At 45.2% G+C, this 19,214-nt stretch overlaps 1 protein-coding gene across 17 annotated transcripts in view; it reads right to left on the reverse strand.

Annotated features, from left to right (window-relative positions):
* KIF1A (kinesin family member 1A) overlaps positions 1-19,214 on the reverse strand; it is a 114,508-nt gene that overhangs the window by 95,097 nt on the left and 197 nt on the right. The gene's annotated exons all lie outside the window — the stretch shown is intronic.

Here is a 19,214-nt window from a genome sequence, read left to right on the forward strand (position 1 = left end):
AATGTCAGACAAGCTTAAGACATTCGCAACAAATTACCATCCACCAAAGGTTAAAATATAGATATTAACCAAAGTGGCCCTGATTTTTTAAAAAAACAAAAACAAAACACTTTTGTTACATTCACAAAAGTGGGAAAAGGGAAACACTGCAATAGAAAAGTATTGATGTATGAGACATAATCTTGTCCCCTACCTTGCTGTACTGTCCCTTGATTGAGGGAGGCTTCCTGTCTCTTTCCAATTGCACAATAAACATAAACAGTTGCTTGGCGCAGCAATATTTTTAGAGCCACCAGTGAAACCCCATGTAATCTGGGAGGTACACTCCAGAATCCTTTGTAGTGCCACAGAGGATGCTGAGATATAACTCATTTGGTGCAGCTGTTGAAACAGCAAAGTTCTTGGACTAGATCTGCCAAGTCCAAATGTCACACGAAATATCTTTCTCTGCTATGACAAGAGAAGCATCACATCTAGTACAACTGCGTGGAAGAAGAAGAAGCATTTAATCCAGACAGACTGCAACCTGGCTACAGAGCCACATTTCTAGGTGACAGGCATCTAGGCTGGGGATCAGTATATGCGTTTTCCTTGCTATTAAGAGTAGAGCAACAGGTAACTGGTTTAAATTTTAGAAAGGTCCATAGCTCACTAACATGGCATATGCTTTGCCTGCATAAGGTTGATTCTTGGGATCTCAAGTTCAAGGATCTCAGGTAGCAAGACTGGGAAACTAAAGTAGGGATGAACTGGAAACCATGCCAATGTACAAGTTTGGACCAGCTGACTTTTGGTTATCCTTCCAGCCCTTTCATTCTAACAGCAGTTGTGAGGATCAACAACGTCAATAACTGGGATTTCAGTTCAGATTCACTGGACATTTGGCCCCAAATGCAATAAACATGCTCTTTTGAATTGTGTACCATCTTTTCCCTCCAGTATTTGAGACTGTTACCATGGCAGTCCAAGAACTGAGACTGACTTGCTTCTTTAATTGTTTATTGCATTTTAAAATAAGAGACACACAGGAGGGGGGGAGAGAGGTGCAAACACAGAATAACAACAAGCCCAAGAATAACAATTCCATAATTTTAGACGTCATTCAAATGACCTTTTAGAATAAGAAGCTGGCGCTGAGTGGCGAATTAAATTCTTAACAGGCAGCTGATATGAATGCAAATTAGAAGAGTTTAATCATGTATGCTCAGTTGTGCCAAGAGTAGGCTTGATTTTTACAGTAGGGAAGCAAACATTTAAAAAGCAATACATGCAAAAGTGGCAACAACCAAGCAAAAGGGTAGAGGCAGGCAAACTATTCAGGTGCAGCATCTGCGTTTTAATTACATCTTATAGGCCAGATATAACTGCTACATTCAGGGCTACCAGTGGGGCGTGAGGTATGCTAGAACTGCAACCAGTAGGAGTTACTGTGGACAAACTAGGAGTCAGAAATGTATGTAGCACTACTTATTTCTTGCTCAGAATCCTTCTTCTCAGCATAAATCCCCAACCAAATAGAACAACCATTTTTATCTTATCCATTGCTAAGAGTCCACAGTTCATCCAGTTCACAAAGCAGAACCTTCTCTACCAGAAGGTTCCCATGTGCAGGGCTAAAATACTCTACAAGTTCTTTATTTGCACCTCTGGCAAAGAAATCACTGACAATCTGACTCATTAAAAAAAAAGCCTAGTGACCTCCCACCAGCGCCTCTGCTTCAACATTAACACACCACGTCAAGTGTCCAGAGGTCTTGGGCCAGTCCTAGCACAAGTGGTTTTAAAATGGCTACTGTTTCTCCCAGAGCCTATCTGCATTGATTCACACTGCCTCTTATTTCAAAGACTCCCAATCCTATTGAGCCTCACTGCCAGTGGAACATGTGTTCCTCTAGCAGCAACCGCTGCAAAGCGCCATAAAGCGCTTTCTGGTAGTGCGCTGAGTAACACACTGCCATGATGTCAGAGCAGGTAAGTCAGCAGGAATGGTGGGAGAAGTGGGGGAGGATTGAATAGAGATGGGAAGGGGGCATAATGGGGGTGGGGAGCCTGTGGGAGGGGGTGGATCAGCAGTGATGACAACACTGGATCCTATTCCCTTCAGCAGCAACTTCCCTACCCCCCTTTTTCCCCTAAAACTTGCACTAACCAAAAGTGCAGATTCAAGGAGACCCATTGAACATCAGGAAGCTTTTGCAGGAGTAAGGGAATTTAAAACCCCTTTCCTTGCTGAAGCCTCCTGATCGGCCCTCCCCCCGCTCACGCTGGACACAGCACACTTATTTTCAGTGTTGGGAAAACCCAACAGGGCTTGTCTCAAGTCAAGTCACCAAGTCATTGCCCCCCACAGCCCAACTCAAAAAAAAGTCATAACGGGCACTTTCCAAGTTGCCAAGTCATCCTTTAGTGATTCTAATGGACTTAAGTCAAATAGCCCCCTCCCTTTAAGAAGCCAGCCATGGAAAAAACGGGGCTCCTGCCGGACTCTGTGTGTGTGTCAGAGTTCTCTCTGAACACTCCCCTGCTGTCCCTGCCCATCTGTAAACAGGGCGGGAGGGGTGGAAGGGACTGAGTGAGAGCTGGGATAGAAGACACAAGCAGACTCGAGTCAGCACGTGTGGGGACGAGTGCCAAGTCAGGGGGAGCCTGACTCGAGTCTTTTTCCAAATCTTCCATGAGCACGACTCATGAGTCACTAACAGCCCAATCCTACTCACATTTCCTGGGAGTAAGCCCTATTGACTCTGATGGGACTTACTTCTGAGTAGACATGCATAGGATTGGGCTATGAGTCAGCAAAAATCATGCAATTTCACGACTCGTATCCAAGTCACCTGACTCAAGTTCCCAACACTGCCAAATTCTGGCACAGCTGCACCAGTGGTGGGGTGATAGGATTGAGCTGCTTAATGACAGACAGCTGAAGTGCCTTCAAAACTGATGTTCAGATTAAAAATATCAGGTAACACAATATAGTATATATCTTTTTGTGTCACATACTGCCATATTAAATCTTTAATTCAGAGAAAATGAAAGTACAGCTGGAAACTATGCATGTGAGTTCTGTTCCGTGACCCACCGAGATTAAGAAAAAACGTGTTATGCTAAATTGCATAGAGTTACGCGAATACGCTGCAGCCTGATACTTGGGGCTGGAAAGAAACTAAGGCAGCTGTTCTCCATCGCCTCCCCCTCCCCCTCCTCCACTCCATACTCAGCCTCCCCTGTTGCCAGCTGTCCCCGCTTCTTTCACAGGTGGGATGCTAAGCTTTTAAGAGCCCAGTCCTATGCATTTCTGCTCAGAAGTAAGCCCCACTGTAGTCAATGCGGCTTAATCCCAGGAAAGTGTGGATCGGATTGTAGCCTAAATCTCATGCTTTGGCTCGCTGGGAAGACTTGCTTGCTGGGCTGTTTTGTTTCCGTAGGCTGGAGCATGGAGAGCCTGCAGCATCTCAGTCTGAAGGGGAGGGGGAATTTGGCAAACACTCTCTGGGTTTTTTAAAGCAGTCCCCTCTGTTACTACCACCCCTGCCTCTGTGTGTGTGTGTGAAAGAGAGAGAGTGTGTGCATGCTCCACCTTGCTGCACGTGTTCTGGCTACAGAGGTTTTGGGCCCACCCCTTCCCCTCTTCAGCCTCTTTGCTGGCTCAGGGGCTCCAGGTGTGTCACTCTTCCTTCGAAAGGGCCCCAGGGCTATTTCCCTGCCTGTTCGAGGCAGAGCCTTTTTGCAGTGTTTTGGGCTGCCTTGAAACAGAGCAAGATGCCATCGCAGGCAAAGGTCTGTTTGACTTTCAGTTTCCCCCACCCAATTTGCACTGAGACAAATGGGCAGATAAAAAATTTGTGGATAAATAGGTTGCACCTGTAATTAGGCTTCAATTTTCACTAAGATTGGGGTGGGGGGAAAATTCAGTATATTAGGGCTCAATCCTATCCTGCACTGGAACAGGCAAACCAAGAGGCTTGCGCTGTATCCAGTGTAGGATAGGGCCATATGGAGCTCAGCCAGAGGCAAGGGGAAACATTTTCCCTTACCTCCAAGTAAGGACCACAGACCCCTATGGGTCTCCTTGAATTTGCACTACCTCTTGAGGTGGTACAAGTCTGAGGAGAGCACAGAGGCTTGGATCCCATAACTGCTGGATCCCAGCCCCACCTCTTGCTCCCCACCCGCCCCTGGGACCACCCTCCCCTGGGGCCGTCCACCCTCCTTCCACCCAGGAACGCCTCCCTCCCAACTCCTCCGTGCCACCACCTACCTCAGAGCCTTGCGTCGGCGCAGCCTTGCCAACACAAGGCACTCAGAGGAAGCCGGCATGGAGGCTTCCATCAGGCTCCGCAGGCCGGTACCTCTCTGAGCGCCGGCCTGGCTTCCTCCTGAAGTGGCGCAAGCATGCCGACCCTCCTGGTCAAGGGCTGGATTGCACCCTTAGTTGCTTTTGATAACTTCAGTTCTGATATCTGTTATTCATCAAGAATGACATGCATATGGACACCTGCACGCTCTGAAACTATTTACATCACACAATGACAATGAGCAGTACACAAAACATATAGAAAAAAATTAAAGGGTGAGCCATGATGTCATGATGCAGAATTCCATAGAGCTATGTAGGAAGGAAACAGTGGGGTGAAGTTCTACATAAATAAGGTGGATGTCTAGCTACTTTTGCCTGTACACAGGCAATATTGGGCACTGTCTGCTTACACACTTATCTCTCCCTCTCAAGTGTGTGCGTGCGTTCGTGTACTTTAAAAAGAAACATCTGGGCCCAATTAGGTTAATGTGTAGTTCCAAAGAAGAACAATGAATGGGTCTTCCAAAAAAGCTCCCAACGTTGCCATACACAGTTGCTTCTGTCTAATGAGTTGTTTAATTTATGTCGCATCTGCTATGCATGAAGTGTTCTCGCACACACGCATGTAGAAATCCTAGTGAATTAACAATATCTGACACAATATGGTCTTTCAAGGCCAATGGGAACAGACCAAAACCAAGCTATTTCCTAAATTAATGATAAGTCTTTCAGTAAAGAGTGGTAGTTGCTAGGGAAGCCGCTGAGGGGTGTCAGGTTTGTGAGCAGATCCATCAAAGCAAAGGCATCACAAAGCAAGTAGTAACTGAACACCGTAAGAGCCAATCAAAAACAAAACACAGAACAAGTCAGGTGATGTATTTCTAGATCAATGTACATTCAGTGTGCTAGATGTAAGTTACATTCCATCCACTTTTGAAAAATGAACAGATAACTTTAATTTTGTTCTGATCAGTTCTTTGTTTAGTGTTTCATGCTCAGCTATATACTAAATTAAACCACCTAAGATCGGGCAGACTTTTTCTTCATCAGTCCTTAGCTGTTGCTTGGAGAGTAGATTGTCCTCTCAGGGGCTTGGAGAGCAGGTTGTCCAATACCCTGCTGTATGAAACGCTTCGACTTTTTACAAATGATGATATTTCTTGCCTCATTTATGGTCAATCGCTGGTTCCTTGGGTCTTCCTCAATGTGTTTGAGTCACATTTTCTTTGGTGCCACCCATTGAACCGAGGTTGCTCTCACCTGAGGAGATTGTGTGGCAGCTAACTGGAGTTCATTCTTCAGAGGTGGCCAAACCATTGCAGTCTGCATTTTTGGATTTGCTCTTTGACTGATGGTTGATGACAGCACCTTATCCGAATTGTCTAGTTATGATGGTGGTCACAAAGAAACAACCAGGATCTGTTCCAAGCATCTCATTTGGAAGACCTCAAGCTTGTTCATGTCTGATTTGAGCAGAGTCCATGTTTCTGATCCATATAGGAGAATTGGCAAGCTCAGTGTTTGGAAGAGGTAAAATTTGATCTTGATGCAGATACTGGCCTTCATCCAGAGGCACCATTTGAGATAGGCAAATCTACTGTTGCTTGGCCAATCCTGCTGTGGACTTTGGTGATAGACGCCACTTTTTTATCCTTTACCAGAGATCCCAGGTATTTGAATTCTTGAACCTGATCAACTTGGACTCCATCAAGGTGAATGTTGGCCTGTGATCCATCCGTGGTCGAAACTTTGGTTTTATACATATTGATTCTTGGGCCATAGGATTGGGTGATGTCAGTAATGTGGTAAAAGATGTTGGTGGCCTCTGCATCTGTGTTGGCAAATATGGTCGTAACCTTCAAATATGGCACTAACCTTCCCAGTACACAGACTCTTAAAAAGGCTTTATTTCTTTTGGCTGTAATTTAGAGGACTCAGAATAAATTCCTCTTTACACACATAACAAAAGACATCTGATTTTAAGATCACTTTTAAAAACAAAAAGACACCCCCCCCAGAAGTGGCCAATGCCACTCTCTCTTTATTAGGAGTGTTACGGTGTCAGATCTGCCAAACCCTATCTGGTATCTCTTTGTCTGCTGTGGAACCCCTTGAGATTTTATCCAGCCTTGCTCATCTTCTCCAGCTGCTCTGTGGCAGAAGCAGCTATCAAATACCCAGGGTTCTCACAGTTTCCATGAAATTGTTGCAATTTTTTTTAAGCAATTACAATATTTTGTGGCACTGAATTCCATATAAACCAATTTTATGTGAAAAAGAATGTATTTTTGCATTTCATTTGACTACCCACAAAATTCTAGTGTTCAAAGAGAATGTGCATAATTTTTATGAGGTGCTATGATTTTCTCTTTTAAATATCCTTTCTTCCTGTTAAGCTGAAAACTTTTGACTGCTTATTCCCTGGCTGCTTCAGAGCCCGATCCAGACGGCTCAGCTCCACCCACCGCTGGCCCTAGTGTCGCAGGCATGCTGTAAGGCATGTCTGTGATGCTCAGTGCCAGGTCAGCACTGGCACCAGCTCAGCGCCAGTTCACACTGAGCCAGCATGGCCAGAGGCCCGCTGCACGCTGCCCAGAGCTCATCCCTTGGTTCTGGGTGGCAAAGGTGAGTGGGGGCCAAAGGTGAGTTCTGGGCTGGGTGGGGGAAGGCAGGGTAGGGAGAGAGAGCGGAGTAGGAGAGGAGCAGGATCGGCTTAGCTGGCACAGACGTGAGTAGCCCCAATGTGGGGCTTGAGCCTATTCACAAGGAGCCAGCGGCAGCTGCCTGAAACCCGTAGGATGCAGCAGTCGCCATTTAGTGCCACTGCTCCTCTGGGCACCAGGCAGGATTGGGCTGCCCATTGCTCTCTTTTACAGCTTGTCCAGCTCTACTATATCCTTTTTTGAGACGGAAATAAAAACATAATGGCCACAGTACAAAGATCCACACAACTAATTTCAGATATCAACAGAGGCATTGGCTTGCATTTCTTAAACACCAGACCCTTCCTTGCAGCATCCTGCAAGGCAAGCCATTTTTTCAAATAGACAGGAGTTTCAAAAACAGGTTATAATATATGATGTGAAAAGCTGCAGCTCAAAGAAAAAAGCAAAACATCCCACCAGGCATGCCCAAACGCTTGAGCAGGCCAAAAATAGCTTTTTGGAACCCATCCATTATTTTAAATGTGAGCATCATAGATTTACATAATTACACTGTGATCTTTGCAGTTTTAATTTTCAACCCATTTTGAAGTAATTTCCAGCACTGAATTTGCCTTGCACATGCATACATAAACATGTATATTGATGGGGTCCAGTGGGCTGTAATCATTTGGGATAGAGATCTTGGGAATATAGCAGGATGCAGATTGTGTCTGTTGTCTTGTGTGCTCCCTGAGGCATTTGGTGGGCCACTGTGAGATACAGGAAGCTGGACTAGATAGGCCTTTGGCCTTATTCAGCGGGGCTCTTCTTATGTTCTTATGTTCTTACTCTAGCTATGCAGCAAGTGCTGGCTCCACAAACACTACAGCCTGTAAGTGGCCAGTGGGATGAGGTTATGGAGTAGCAGATGCCAATCCACTGTGGGAACTGGACATGGACTGGATGCTGTGGTGTGCATTTACTTTGGAATGAATTTAAAAATGAACCAAATGGAGTCCATTCAGTTAAATTTTTCTTTGTACAAAAATGAATGACCTCAAAACAAATGAGGTATGAATGGAGTTCTTTTTTGGAACCCCATTCATTGGAGGTGGGGAGATATTTACCTTTCCCAGTGCTCAGGGAGCTCTGATGTACAGCTACTGGCTACCATTTGATGATCTCCTGGGTTCAGTATCATTCCAGGGTACTGTGGAGGAAAAACTGTGGCCTCCCTTTGTGAGAGGGGCAATAATTTTTCCCCCAGTGCTGCGGAATGATGTCGGGTTCAGGGTTAAAAAAATCAAACAGCAACAGTTGCCCAAAGGAGGTACCGGCACCACCTGTGCAAGTAGTTTAAAAAAAAAAAGTGAAGATGCATGGGTGTCATGAAAACTTATGAAAAACTCGATAGACATTAAGTACAAATGAAAGCATAACTAAACTAATTGGATTTGAATTTAATATTTCAAAATATTAAAAATTTAAGAAAACAAATGGTGTAATGAGATGGGGGGAAAAACTTTGCACACTGCTATTGGATGACTCTCCATTGACCATCAAATCCATTAAGCAGATGTACCTTCCAAAGTTTTATCTAGACATCAGAGTTACTGCACAACTATGTTTAATGGTCATATTCAGAAGTAACAATGGCAGCATGCATGTATTCACAAAGAGGAATATATATGGAAGACATTAGTATGGAAACATCATGAGAGAGAGTCATGGGAGAAAAGAGTCAAAAATATCCTCTAATTTATTATGTTCCCAGAAATATCATTAAAGAACTCAGCTGTTCTCCACAAAAGCAGCCACTCTTTGATTGAAGCAGTGGGAAATGGTACATTCATACAACAAATCAGCTAATTATCAAAATGTCAGCAATTGAGTGCTTTATGCAGATGGTCTCCAGCAGAGCTTCCCAGAGAGCTCTTTCAAGATAGCCTGCAACTCAGGGCTAGCATAAGAGAAAAAGACATCTGTACACTCACATACACACATACAGAGCAACACTGGCAGGAATAGGTGATCCTCAAGAATATATTTCAAAGTAGGAGACTTGGTCCTTGTCACATAACTCCAACCTCACAACACACAGTCTACACATTTGTATCTTGCATCATATCAACTCACAGAGATGGCATAGCGCTGGGGCTGGATTGTAGTGCTTGACTGTAGGAAACCCAGATTCAAATTCCAACTCGGCTATGAAGCTCATGAGGCAGCCTCGAACAAGTCACTATGAGCCTGATCCAATTCGGGCCAGTACTGATCTCCTGTGCGCTGCCCAAGAGACAGCCATCACGAAAGAGCCATAAGGCACTTCATAGTGGCCAGAACAACAGAGAGGATGGCAGGGAGGTCAGGGTAGGCCTCTGCACCGGTCAGAGGAATCCAGGAGCCAATGACGGTAAGTGCCCAGCCAAGCAGCATGGAGAAGACAAGGTGGGAGTGAAAATGGGAGGGAGGAGGGGGGAGGAAGGTGGTTGAGGCCCAGGAGCAGGGCAAACTAGTATGAGAAGGGCAGCCCAATCCTATCCTATTCGAAACAGCTGCCAGTGTATCCTGCTGGGCCAGGGAGGCAGCCAGAGATCTCCTTGAGGTAAGGATATATTTGTTCCCTTACCTCATGTTTGGCTCCGGCAACCGCAATGGGTCTATTTGAATTGCTGGTGCAGATCTGAGTTGACCCATGTAGGGCTTTCAGGCACAGGAGGGGGGATAGGATGCTGCAGTGGGATACAGTGGCAATTGTTTCGGAAAGGATAGGATTGGGCTGCCCTTCTCATACTAGCCTACCTCACATGACTGTTGTGAGGCTAAAATGTATGCACTGAACTCTTTGGAGGAAGACTGGATTACTCAGGTGACAAATGGTTTAGAGCCCAATCCTGGGCTCGGCGCGCCGGCTTACTGCTGGGTGAGTACTGGTGATAGGCCACATTGGCCAGGGCCGGGCTACCACCGGGCAGGCACCCAACCTCCTCCACTTGGCGATCGCACGGACCGCCAAGCATCAGAGAGGTAAGTGGGGGCATGGGGGGAGGCTGGGAGGAGGCGTTCTGGGGAGGGGGGAGGCAGGCAGAGGGCAGGGAGGAGGCATTACAGGGAGGCGGGGAGAGGGTGGGGGAGGCGTGCCAGGGGGAGGGAGAGGGGACAGAGGAAGGTGGGACCGGTAGAGTAATGCTCCACTGGATCCAGCTACATGTTGGGCTCGCCGCCTTACACAGAGGCTCTTGATTCACCACCAACCTTTTCACTGGCAGTGAATCAAGTAGCCCCATTGCAGGGCTACTCTCTTTACCTGGGAAGAGGGGACAAAAGTTCCCTTCTCCCGAGGAGCCGCCAGTGGCTACCCAATGCGCGCAGGATGCGGTGGCAGCCATTTTTGGAACCGCCACAGCCACATGCCCTGGGCAGCACAGGACTGAGCTGTTACACATCCCAAAGCAGACATGCTACCAGGATACAAAGGAAGAAAGAGAAGGTGCAAGTTGTGCATTTGAGTGTTGTTGGAAAATGTCAACAGACAGTCATTTTGGGAAGACCTTTTGCACTATTAACGAACCCTTGTCAAGGCAAAGTGTTACTAGGCCCAAATTTGAAAGATGCAGGTACAGCTACCTGATAATTTACAGTGAGTCATCCTAAGAGCTAAAAACAAATATCTCACAGAGCCAAAATTTTGCTTAAAGAGAAATTTCAGTTTTGATAAGCTAGTTTTTCAGCACTGGTAGAAAACACAAAGATGACAGAGAGAAAGAGAGAGAGCGCGCTTTGGGAAGTAGAACAATCTGCTTTGATGAATAGGATTTCATCATGTTATTTGTAAAACCAAGTAAGAGGCTCACAAAGCACAGAAATGGAACTCTTGTAGTTCAACATGACTTGCATACCAAAAGTCGTATATTCGGTTCTTGCAATCTCCTCCTCATAGGACTGCCAGGAGAAATAGTCCTGTTTTAGGCTCTGGTTAGCCACTGCCATTCAAGATTTGCTTCCTGGTCCCTGTCCTATGGCAAACCTTTCTCAAGCCCTGAACGGAACTGGTAGTACTAGCTGGAAATAAGAAGCTGACTCTCTCCAATTATTATTGCTGTAAATGGCACTCAAACAATCCCACTGAAAATAGAAAGGTTTTAAGCACCTTCTTAAAGCTAAATCATTAACCACAGGGGGTACCAGCATGTTTAGCATTAAGCACATTGAAGAATATCATTAAATTGGAGCTTAAATCAACTTGGATTATCTTGAGAGTTTTTAAAAAAAAAACAGCCTTACATTTACTTTTTTTTTCAAGTGGCAAAAAGAATTACAGAATGGAGATTCAAGTGGTACAGGGCTCAAGCTTACCACTTGGCTGAAGGCCCAGCTATGCCCTTTTTTACAATGTGTCGCACTCCCCATTATTTCAGACTGGAATTTCAATCATTGGAACAGGATCTCAGAAAGGTTTGCAAGCAAAAGGCTGTTCTTGCAGTAGAAAGAGTTCAGATATTATCTCCATAGCAACACTACACATCCAAGAAAAGAACAGATGAATGCAGACAAGTTAATGAGTAGCTGAAGTATAGGTCCCTAATGAAATTTGTGATAAGCCTATCATATATTTGGTCTTCCTCTTTTGGTTTAGTATGTTGTATCATGCAAGTATATGTTATAGCCATATACGGCTGCCACACGATGACCAAGTCCTCTACATTATGGAATGCTAAATGAACACACATCTTGAGAAGCTTATTTATCTATTGTATTTTTATCCTGCCTTTCTCCCATATCAAAGGCTGCTAACAATGTAAAAACATAAAATCAGTAATATAAAAACAATTAAAACATTAAAATAATTTATTAAACAATTAAAACATTAAAACACCCAGGATCACAATTATTAGAATATATATTATTAAAAAGGGCCATCCCCCAGTATCAATTAAAATCCTTACTGAATAAGAAGGTCTTGAGGCCCTACTGAAAGGTATCTAAAGTGGGAGTTGTTTTAAATTCAAGGGGAAGGGAATTCAGTCGCTATGCCACTGAAAAATATAAAGACTCCACAGCCCGTAAAATTGTGGGGACTGGTATTTGCCTGGCACTGAAAAGATATTGGGTTTGGTGCCCAGCGAGCATCCCTAGAGAGGGCATTCCACAAGTGAGATGCTAGACATGTGGAGCTTTATAGGTTTGGGTAGAACCAACACTTTGATCAGCACTTCAAAATGGACCAGTGGTCAGAGTAGTTGTTTAAGAACTGGCACAATATATTGCTTTAAGCTGATCCCAGTTAGTAATCTGGAAACTGTATTTTGGGCTAACTGAAGTTTCCTAGAAGTCTTCAGACAGCCCTGCATGCATATCACACTGCAGTCGTCTAGGAGGTTACCAGAGCGTGGACAGTGTTCGTCAGGCTCTCACTTTCCAACAGGGATCACAACTATTGCACCAGCCTCAGTTTCTGCAAGGTGCTTCATGCCATGGATAGAAGGTTCTTTACTTAGCGTATAAAGAAGTTCTTTACTCAGCGTGTGGTTGGTCTGTGGAACTCCTTGCCACAGAATGTGGTGATATCATCTGGTCTGGACGCCTTTAAAAGGGGATTGGACATGTTTCTGGAGGAAAAATCCATCACGGGGTACAAGCCATGATGCGTATGTGCAACCTCCTGATTTTAGAAATGGGCTATGTCAGAATGCCAGATGCAAGGGAGGCACCAGGATGCAGGTCTCTTGCTGTCTTGTGTGCTCCCTGGGGCATTTGGTGGGCCGCTGTGAGATACAGGAAGTTGGACTAGATGGGCCTATGACCTGATCCAGTGGGGCTGTTCTTATGTTCTTAAGTGAGTCTTGAGTAACAAAGGGCGCAATCCTAACCCCTTATGTCAGTGCTTTCCAGCACAGGCATAACAGTGCCAATGGGACATGTGCTGCATCCTGCAGTTGAGTGTCACTCACAGAGACCTCCTCAAAGTAAGGGTATGTTTGTTCCCTTACTTCAGAGCTGCATTGCCCTTATGTCAGTGCTGGAAAGCACTGACATAAGGGGTTAGGATTACGCCCAAAGAGTCCTTTTTTAAAAAACTAAAAAACAAAAAAATCTGTAGTCCTCAGGGATACCGTTTAAAAGACAAGATAGTGGATCTGTTTGTACAACTACTTGTCCATTTTAGATGCACTCTGCATCTCACAATAAAATATCCATTCCCTAGGGCAGTGGTTCTTGAACTTTTCCAGCCCGCGGCTCCCCTGATCTTTGTGGCCATTGGCCACGGCTCCCCAATACAACACCTAACCTCAGTTACCCCCAAAATGGGGATGAAGGTGTTATACACTAGAAACAAAAAAAACAGCTAGCAGCACTCTGATGCTGCAATCCTAACCACACTCACCTGAGAGTAAGCCCTATTGAACAAAGTAGGACTTACTTCTGAGTAGACCTGGTTAGGATTGAGCCCTGAGTTTGTTAGCAGCACACCTGGAGGGGTTTGGAAAGGGGGGGGAAGTGATGAATTTGCTGGGGGAGGGGAAGACTTTGTTTTGCTAATTGCAAACTGAGACCCAGAGACTGTATGGCTGCAATCCTAACCTCACTTTCCTGGGAGTAGGTCCCATTGAACACAATAAGACTTACTTCTGAGTAGACCTAGCTAGGATTGTGCCTTTTGTCTTATAATAGCAGCTAACATGGGAAGTAACCCCTCCCCTCAAAAGGAGGCAGGAGGAAAAAGGGGGGGTGGCTGAAAAGGAATGGGTGTTTTTATTTTTTAATCAATTTTTGGAGACAAAGCCATCAAGGTTGGGATTTTTTTCTTTTTGCAGGGGGAGGAAAAAGAGAAAGGTGAGGATCCTTGGATAACCTGACATAGACCCCAAGCCTATGTGGGTCTACTCAGAAAGAAGTCCCATTTGAGTCAATGGGGCTTACTCCCAGGAAAGTGTGGATAGGATTGCAACCACACCCAGCAAGGTTACAACTCACCCCCAAAGTAGATGGGGGCTGCTCACACACATACACCCCAACATGCAGATGCCACCCCTATTCCCTCCAGGCAAGACAGAGGGATGCAGGCTGGGCATTTGAACACACACACACCCCCAGCAGGCTGGGCTCCCTCTTTCCCAAGCAGAGGAAAGTGCTTTGCTGCTCTCTCTAGGTCAGGCTTCCCTCCCAGTTTGAAGCCTGCCAGGAGCTCACCCTGTGCTGATGAGATGCAGCGCCTCTGCTGCTGCTCAGACAGCCTTCTCTCCCACCTCCCCCACCATGTTTCCCACGCCCTCCCCACCCCATGCTGCCCCACCCACCTCGTTCTCAGCCCTGGAAAAGCAGCAAGTCAGGAGGCAGCACCTGCAGCTGAGCTGAGCAAAGCAGAGCAGCTGCGACCACCTCTCTCCCCAAGATGCCTGGCGACACCCCTGGATACTAGCCATGCCTCACTAGGGAGGCGGGACACACAGATTCAATATCTCAGCCCTAGGGTAACAGCTTCAGTATAAATGTTTTACACTACTGTGCAAAGCTGAAAAGGCAGAAGAGTGGTTTTATTTTCCCTTATTCTCTCCCTTTGCACTGTGTAATAAGCAGAGTCATGTCCCCCACCCAGGCCAAACATGATGATTGCATTTCTTATAATTTGAGCAGATGGCTGTTTTGATACAGGTAAAAGTGTAAATTAAATATTCTTTTCTGACTGAGTAGAGGGATAATCTGTATCTGAAAACTAGCCCCGTTCTGTAAATGTTGTTACCAGTTTGCTGCCTGATGGTTGTGAATGTGTCTAACAGTCTGGTTTTGCCTAGAAACATAAAAGGTCAAAGTAGACGTGATATGAGCATCATTTACAACACATTCACACATAAAGGGGCAGGGAATTGAGGTTATTTAATAATAAACAAAATGTGCCAGAGAGGGAGTTGGCTGAAGGTGAAACACATTGGTGTGTGATGTGAGGTAGCAGTTCTGTTGCTTTGCAGGAGCATCTCTGCTTATGCTCTGCTTGTGTATCTGAAAATAAAGCAAGAATAATGAAGGCTCCTTAAAACTCCAATGCACTCTCTCTCATCAAAAGGAAACTTCTCACTGAGCAGTAATACTACAGACTACAACACACATACAGAATACAGAATACCCATTTACCTGACACCTTTTGCTTATAGAGATAATCTGGTCTTTGGCATAACCAATATCTTGGATCTTATTGGCTTGTACCGAGAGTGTCCAGTAGAGAGTAAAATACAAAGAAAGATGACCAAATATTTAATAAAACATTTGCCCATTTGTGGGAGATAAAGTGGTAACCTGTTTCTAGTACAGTTAACTAGCTCCAGTTTGGAAAAAGACATATTAGAAAACAGGTTGCTTGCTGAACTGTGGCTAGCAGAGAAATACTCCCTGAATCGTTGGCAGCTCCATTTTTGGTGTTTATATATCAGGTTTTTTTTTCAGATATGAAAAGCAGCAACACCTTTCTTTCCTTGTAACTAAGGCTAAACCAGTGCAAAGAAGAGTGCTTATTTATCCACTCACGATTCACACGGATGAGCTAACAAAAGAATTTACTTCTCTCTGATCACAGCTGGCCCAAGGCCTCCTGACACCTGAGGCATGCCAAATGTTGCCCTCCTTACCTGATGATGTGCCAGCCTCTGCTCCTCCCATTCCCTGAACTGGAAAAGGAAGAGAGGCATGGACTGAAAGAGGAAGTGTAGAGGGGAGGACGGGGGTGGGAGGGATGGAAAAAGGTGGGATATAAATGTAATAAGTAATAGTGCAATATCCAGTCCAAATGGAAAGGGTAGCTTTCCTGTTGAGGTAGTTTTTCTGTTAGCCATGCTGCTGCCTGCTCCTTTTATAAGGTGGTGGTGAAGAGGGAAAGTGAAGGTTCAAGAACACTATCATAAGTTCCTACGACAAGTGGGTGCAGCTTTGCAAGACGAGCACCTGGAGGGGTAGGGAGCACTGTAGTTTCTAGAGTGTTCAGGTATAATAAATAAAATAAAATGTTTTTTTTTTAACCACAGAATGGCACAAGAATATAAATAAGAGTGGAAGAACTGTAAAGCTCATCACCACCATTGACATCACAGGCTACAACACCCACTGGAGCACTATCTGTGGGAAGAGGTGCATTTTCCCAGGTACAAAATAACTGTAATTGGAAACCCTGGTTTTACCTCAACAAGAGAACAGCTACCTTGATGGGAAACACTGAGATCTTGAATGTGAAATGAGCAAAAAAAAAAAAAAAAACCACAGCAAATTTATTGAGAGAAAACTTGATTGGCTGGCTAGATTGGAGCTGAAGATGTGGCAAAATCCAGATCAGGGAACTCCAGAAAGAATGGAGAAGAGAAAATATTTCTCCGGAACTCTGGTAGCCTTCTATTCAGCTGCGCAGTTGCCCTAGTGAAGACCTCGCTCTGGGGAGAGAATGTTAATGTTCCTCTGGAAGTAATAAAGTGGTCTTTTCTCTCAGAGAAGGAATAGCATGTACAATGGAGAGACTGCTCCATGTGTGAGTCTTAAAAGAAAAAGTGGGGTCAGAGGATAGAGAAGATACAGGATTATTCTGGAAGCTGATTGGAAAGGTTGAATACACAGTATATGCATGTAGTGTATGTTCCAAAAAGAACAGAGAAGAGAAAAGTAGCAGGAACGCAGAGGAAGGCAATGAGCCCTAGGGAGAGCGATTATTCAATAGACACAAAAGTGCATTTCTGGGAACCAACATTCTGTAGCAGAAGCCAAGTGGGCAAGGAAACAAAACAGGGAAGAAATGAAAACAAGTATTTACCCTTCCCATCTTCTTTTTCCTCCCTATTTCCACTCAACGGTGTTTAATCAACTACTTTCGGGGGGGGGGGAATCTTCTACAGTGGTGGTTTGCAGAATCTGGCTGTGACTGATCCAGAAAATGGAGACCTTCTCTTTGCCTCCCTGCAGAGTTTTTCTGATCTCTACAGGGACTTAATGGAAGCTGAAATCTAGGTGTGATTCAAAGAAATCATGTCGTACGACAGCATCTTTGCAGTGAGAAATGGCTCTGACCTTAGCAGCAATCTGGCCAGGGCTGGCTAAAGCTATTGGGCTGCCTGAGGCAACTCATAGCTCTGTCACCATGTTTACCTGGCTCCTTCTGAGACTCTTGAATCAAAGAAGGAAATGGGAAGCACACTGGGATCACTTCCAAAGTGCTCTGCATTTCCTCCTTTGTTTAAAGAACCTGTAGATGTGGATCTTGCTCCCTGCCCTGCTAGGTTCTTTAAAACACCTGGTGGCGAAAGGTGAGGGAGTCAGATTGCTGCACTCTGAAGACTGGAACACAGTGCTCTTGCTCCTTCATCTGCGAAGGCTCTTTACACAAAGTTGGCAGCATGCTCTGCAATTCCTGCTTTGATTAAAGAGCCAGGCAGAGAAAGGGGCCAGTCAGGAGGCAGGCTCTGTTTGAACAGGTAGAGGGTAGGAGATGAAGGGCATCTCTTCACAACCCCTCTGCTTGATTATGGGAGCAGAAGAAGCTAGAACAGAACACTGGAAAAGCATCCAAGCATACTTTGTAAGCCATACTAGGTAGGAAAACAGTCTGGGAAGATATAGATGTAGCCACTTACTCCATGATGAGTTGCCACAAAGGCACCCAAGATTTAAGCAGATGCACCACAAGATCCTCAAGGAGACTCCACAAAACAAAACATTTATTCATCAAAACAGATGATAGCAGATACCTCCCTTTCCAACAACACATTGGAGCATGACTCTTGACAGAGACCTTTTGCTTTACTGACCATGCCAATGTCACAAACTCTCCAAAGAACAATTCAGAGGACAACCACAGAGCCCCAACCTCTAGACACGCAAGCCCTTATCCCATCTGCAAATGTCCCATTCACATCCAAATAAACCAAGCCCCATCACTTCAGTACATTTTCCCAAGCCATGCTTCTTCCTTGCCCTCCCTTGGACATGGGCAGACAGAACTGCTGAGCTGTTATGCACCACGCAATCCAGTGAGAGTCTAAAAAGAACCAGCTTTCAGGTCCAACTGATGGGATTAGTGACTCACTTGCTGCTTTGTGCTTCAATCACTGCCTTTGTCCTATCCGCAATAAAACCTCTCTGTCAGCAGGTCTCTGGGGTCATTGGCACCGCTGCTTCTATTAGCATGTGAACTCCAACAGCAGCAGCTCTGTTCAGAAAATAAGTTGCACCCTGGAGAGGCACACTGGAAGGCCTAGAGAGACTCGGATCTCTCCAGTCACCTCCTCCTTGCTGTTACATATTTGAATATGTCTAAGGGCAAAGCAATATTCATTACGAGGAAAACACAGGGTTCTTAACTCTGCGTTTTCCTTGTCTGGCAAATCTAGGGGGCCACGTGTAAGGGTAAGTTGATGGGTGGGAGAGCATCCTTAATTATTCCCCTGCTACCTCATTTTCACCACCAAAGCACTTTTAGCTTAGTGGGAGCTGAGGTTCATGTTTACAAATTAAACCCAAGTCCAGTACAATGTAGAAGATGAAGTGACTTACAGCCCAATCCTAACTGGACTTTACGGCAGAAGAAAAGTGGTTCTGCTGTCATAAATTGCCATGCACTGGAGTGCTGCAGCTATCCTGGAACTGTGGCCACAAATGGCATCAGTGTTGGAGGCCCACTGCTGGCTACTGGGGTGGGGGGGAGGAACACAAGTAAGCCAATGCGAGGGGGCAGTAGGAGGAAGAAGGTGGGGAGGGAAGGAACGGGGGAGTTAGGCATGAGGGTCGGCTGATATCTCTGGGGTCATAACTGTCTGGTGAGAAGTGGGAAATCACTGAGGATGTTTTCAGATATTTTCCTGTGGGGAAGTGGCTTAATCCCAAAGAGCTTTGGGATAAAATGTTTCGGAAGGCAATAAGGGAGGGAATGAGACAGAATTCCTGGAACACCTCTTGCCATCTCCTGGATTATGATTACATCAGCCTGCTCTCAGGGAAATCTTGAGATCCATTATCAATTTAGAGTTAGCAGGGTAAGCTGATGGGGTACTTCCCTCATCTTCCAATTCTCCTCTTCTCCAGTGGAAAGCCTCCACCTCTTGTTGAATTATGAAGAAATGGCACAAGGAAAACAAATCACAAGACAGTTTTGCCGATGCCACCACCCTAGCCCAAATCAACTCCTCCCAGCAGTTTCGATCATTTCATCAAAGCGGTGAAGTGCTACTATTTTTCTGTCACATAACTGTAAATCTCATGGACTAGAGCCCACAGTTTCCTTGCCTTCTACATTTTCTCCTGGA

This window comes from Tiliqua scincoides, chromosome 3, assembly GCF_035046505.1.
Source record: "Tiliqua scincoides isolate rTilSci1 chromosome 3, rTilSci1.hap2, whole genome shotgun sequence".
Taxonomy (NCBI): Eukaryota; Metazoa; Chordata; class Lepidosauria; order Squamata; family Scincidae; genus Tiliqua; species Tiliqua scincoides.